Below are 5,378 nucleotides of genomic sequence, written 5' to 3'. Positions count from 1 at the left end.
AAAAATCGTTTTTTATGCGAAATTGAATGATGAGCAGCCAAGAGCAAACGCTGCAAGCTCGATAAGTGGACATTCTGTTGACAAGTGAAGTATTTGGTTGTCAACAAGCATCGAGCACGGCCGAAAGCTCATTAAATTCATGGCTGAATGAACTGAATTGAAGTTCATTATATATACACAATGTTGATCAGTTTTGTTCATTTTTTGTTCTGTTTTAATTGGCATCAATTGCCATCCAAACAGTCGAAATGCAAATGCTTTTCGGTTGCCTAATTATATCTGAATTTTATCAGAGCGCGTCAGAGTGCTTTGGCTGGGAGTGTCCGACTAAAAGATACCGCGAACTCTTGTGGGCTTTACTCAATTGTTGTCTAGATAGACTTTCGCATGTTCATTAGACTTGAGACTAAATCATAATTCTGAAATATGCAACTGCATGGCCAACGAGGCGTGCTAAGATTCTGTGGTATCTACTCCACAGAATGCTTAGCAATTCCGCTTATCCCGAGTTGGCTGCTTGAAAAGTTGGGCTAAAAACCTTCATTCGTGCAGGAGCCCAAGTCAACAGCCGAAGCTTAATGAACTTAACTAAGTGAGCGGTCAGGCAGGGCAGGGCAGGTTAGGGCAGGGCAAAGTAGGGTAGAGAAGGCTAGGGCAAAGGCTGCCTTTTTTTTGTTGTTGGTTGTTGCCTTTGTTTTAGACTTTCGGTGAGGATTCTCGATTTCTTTATTGTTGTTGAGCTGTCTCGATTTATGTATTTAGCGCATTTGCCTCTGGGCACATAATAATGGGGGCTAAAAATTTACCACTGCACGTTGTAGGAAAATTTGTGCTTACAGCCACACGGCCAGCTAAACGAACAGCAACAACAATACTAATAAAAGGTCATAAACTGTTGCCAGCAGCTTCAAACAAAGAAAAGAAGTGCCACAAACAAAATCACAGTGCAAACTCACATAAAAGTTTCTCGGAAGAGCGCACTACGAAATTTGCACTGTAACCCAAAAATACAAAAACAAAAAAAAAAAAAAACAAACACAAAAATAAAAGAATATTCTTTCAAGTTAATAAACTAAGGCGGAGGCAAAAGCCCAGAACCCCGAAGCCAGACAATAACTCCAAAAAGGTGATTCAAGGCGCAAACGAGCTGCGTCGAGACGGCGCTATAAAATCGTGCGATTCGCTTCAGCATGGTACGCAGCTGGCGCGACTTTGAATCCTGTTGAGCTAAACCGTTTAACAGTCGTAAGCTGTGCACCTGCTGGCTGCCCACCTGTACCGCCGTCGCTCACCTGTTGTACAAATGGAATGCCTAATGACTTTATGGCCATTATGATAGAAAGTGCGCGCTGCATAGTTCTTAAGTAGCTCGAATGCTCCTCGAATTCTGTGGCGCCACATCCAGCAATACCAACTGTCCATTTGGCCAGCTTGAAGAGCTCTACTTACTGAGCGTCCTTTCGCTCAAAAATTATTCCATTATCCTCAGCTGGACGCGCAGCAAGAGATAATTTAATATCCATTTGCGGAAGCTCCAGTTTGTTGCTGCGCCCTCCTGACCTTGCTGCCAACCAAAGCATTTGCGATTATAATCCCGTCTGAATGTAGAAAGGGTGTGCCTGTGTGTGTGCCACGTGGACGCAAACACAAAAATGTAGACCGCAAAATATTCTCTTTATGCTGCACTTGCACTCGTATACCTCTAGCTGGATGCAAAGTTGAATTAAAGCTTAGTTAATAGTTTTATTATTGATTTTATAATGCTGATGCAGATCAAAGTCCAGTGTTAGAGCTGAATTGAAATTAAATTGAATTTTTATATAATATATATCATGGCCTGGAATTGCAATTCGTTCTGCTAATTTGTATTTTAATAAGAACTCTTTGCAGCAGCTGGTAATATTTTCAAAGTCAAGTGCATGAGTTGGCTGATTATACTCGTTCACAAAGTGTAAAGAGGCATATTGGCTTTGAGCAATATTCGTACGTCTGTTCATCCGTACATCCGTATTAAAGCTAGAGACTCCTTGGCAACCCCATCGTATAAGGGGCGTGGCAAACATTATATTACTACAGCTGCCATTACTGAACTGTTTAAACTGTTTTGGCAACCTGAACGAGTATTATGCAGTTAGTTTCGCCTGCCTATGAATATATATATATATATATATATATATATATATATATATATATATATATATATGAAAGCTATATAAAATGAATTCAAGATTCAATTCAAAAGGTAAATGTCAAAGGGTTCAAATATATATGAAGTCGGTGCTTCAGTAGCAACAACTCAGCTTTCCTAAGCGGATTATTTCGAAAGTCCTGAACTTGACTTTGACTTTCCAAGCCAATTTTAAATGCTAATGCTCGCTTGAAATATGGACGACATTTAAATTGAATTTCGACATTTTCATTTAAATGTGCGAAATGCTCGTTTATCGGCTGATCTGCATTGGCTACTGATGCCATTAAGCGATGTGAAACGGCATTAAAAAATGCGTTTGACCGAAACTTAAATATCCTAAAATAGAAGATAAAAAATAGAAGACATAAGATTTAAGATAGGAGATAGAATATAGATGATGGGAGATGGGGGATGGAAGATGGAAGATGGAAGATGGAAGATGGAAGATGGAAGATGGAAGATGGAAGATGGAAGATGGAAGATTGAAGACTGATGATTGATGATTGATGATTGATGATTTATGATTGATGATTGATGATTGATGATTGATGATTGATGATTGATGATTGATGATTGATGATTGATGATTAATGATTGATGATTGAAGACTGAAGACTGATGATTGATGATTGATTATTGATGATTAGAGATTGATGATTGAAGACTGAAGACTAATGATTGATGATTGGTGATTGATGATTGATGATATATGATTGATGATTGAAGACTGATGATTAGAGATTGATGATTGAAGACTGAAGACTGATGATTGATTATTGATGATTAGAGATTGATGATTGAAGACTGAAGACTAATGATTGATGATTGATGACTGATGATTGATTGATGATTGAAGACTGAAGACTGATGATTGATTATTGATGATTAGAGATTGATGATTGAAGACTGAAGACTAATGATTGATGATTGATGACTGATGATTGATTGATGATTGAAGATTGAAGATGAAAGATTGAAGACTGAAGAATCAATGCGATGAATACTTTTCAGGTATATGTATTTGCGGCACAGGCAAAGTTTAGTCAAACAGTTGCCTCAAGGAATGTTTTTGGCACAACCCATTTGCTGCTGTGAAATAAATATTTTGCCCGCATTTATTATTTGTTGAGCCCTAAGCGAGTGATCTATACGCCATGCTGAGATGTTGATATAAAGAGAAGAAGAAATGGCGCCAGCAGCAGTCAAAGAGCAGCAAATGCAAATACAATAATTAAAATGAAAGCAGAAAGTGAATAAACAAATGGAGTGCGCGTTTGGTCGGCAATCAAATGGGTCAAGTTGCCGCTGCTGGAATTTCGGGCGGATTTGGCCAAGTTTAATTAATGCAACGGCATTATTTATGTGCCCGCACAGGCATCGCCTTTTAAGGGCCTAGCAAAAGTTTAATTGAATTAGTCACTTTCCCGCCACGATGAAAACAGAGCGAACAAAGCGAAAATAATACAGAAACAACAAACCAATAAACATAAACTTTTTTGTCCGAAAAAACGCCCGATGACGCTTAGAAACTGAAGCACATTTTCAGCCTGGCCCAAGATGATGTGCGAAATGTTGAGCTTCACTTTTTGTGGCCTAAAGTTGGCACTTGATTTATGAATTCCCCCGCACAGAGGCAGAGGCAGCATACGGGCAGGAAGGAAGGCAGGAAAGCAGCGAGTTTCTGGCATCGTTGCCTTGAAAGGTGCCGACGGACAAACAAAAAGCAAAGCGACGGTTAAATAATGAGCAAAAGGTGTAAACAAGTGGAAGCCGTCTCCGGTACGCTAATTAACTTGACAAATGTGCTGTCCTTTTCAGCGCTAGTCAGTGATTATAATAATGTCGTTGCGTCGCGAGGACAATGCTCCAATCCCAGCCGCATGCAAATTTCGTCAACTCACTTAGTTATGTAAATGCCAGCTGATTGCCAAATATTGCAGCAATTAATAATTTAATTTATTCCGCAAGCTGTACAAATATCACCTCGCGGATATACGAACACTTTTCCACAGCAAAAATTATAATATTCATGCGTTGCGAGCAGCTTTAACTTAAGCCACTGCGTGAGTGCGTAGGGCAAGATTCAGCGCAGACAGTGCTGGGTATCTCATAGTCGATCAATATTGACTTTTGTACAGGCATAAATTAGTATAGCTCTAGCTGAACTTGAAGAACTTAAAGCTTAGTTGGATGGAAGAGGATGGAGTGATGGATTTTTCCTATGAACTTTTATTTTAACAGCTGTTTGAGCTAGCAATAATATTTAGCTGTTTGAGTATCTGAGATATGTGGAGCTCATGAAAAATATGAATAAATGCGATTCTTTTATTAATAAGACTTAGTTTGAGAGTCGCAGGGTTTTTGGCCTTCAGTTCGTGCAGTTTTGCTGTTATTTGAAGGTGGTGCTATTTTATAAATAATGGCATAAATGTGGCTTTAAAATAATATAAAAAAACCTCATATTTTAAATAATGTTTACCTAGTTTACTATTTATAATTGTATTGCTCTTATAGGGTCACTCTATATGAAGACACTTTGATGGCAGTGTATAAAGATACATATATTTCTTTTTGATATACTTCGAGCGATATTGCAACTTTAAAATTTTGAGACAAATCCCCAAAGTAGCTAAGTTTTACTAACAAAAATAACCGGAAACCTCGTTGCCAGTCTGAAATCAAGCAAAGTGCGTGGGCAGAAGCAGTGGCAACAAGTCCTTTGGCAACATGTTGCCAAGCAGTGGTCGTGTTGTTGGCCAATGTTGCTGGGCTGTGGTGAGTTTTGGCTGTGGCGGGCGCAACTGTTGGTCCAATTGGGACTCAAAGAACGGCTGGCATTGCTCAGCATTCAGTGCACGACGGAGTCTTCGAGACGGCGGCACACGGCGCGGCAACCGCTGATTTACCAGTTGGTCTGTCTGTCACTCAGTCTGGCAACTGATAGCTGCGTTTGATTTTTTTTCGAGTTAACGCGTCAGTGAGTCAGTTTCAAGTGGCGTGCGTGCCGCTGTGAGTGCGTTTCAGAGACAGCCTCACGATTGGCCCCAACTACAATTACCGGCAGCTGCTGTCTGCGCTCGCGCCGCTGGCAACGACTGCTGCACTGCAGCTCAATGCCAGCTATGCCGCCGAGGAGATCTACGGCGTCAGCGCTAGCGGAAGTGGCAGTGGCAGTGGCAGTGGCAGT

The sequence above is a fragment of the Drosophila hydei genome, unplaced genomic scaffold (genome assembly GCF_003285905.1).
Source record: "Drosophila hydei strain 15085-1641.00,03,60 unplaced genomic scaffold, DhydRS2 tig00000379-arrow-arrow-pilon, whole genome shotgun sequence".
Lineage (NCBI taxonomy): Eukaryota > Metazoa > Arthropoda > Insecta > Diptera > Drosophilidae > Drosophila > Drosophila hydei.
Note: the sequence above shows the minus strand (reverse complement) of the source record.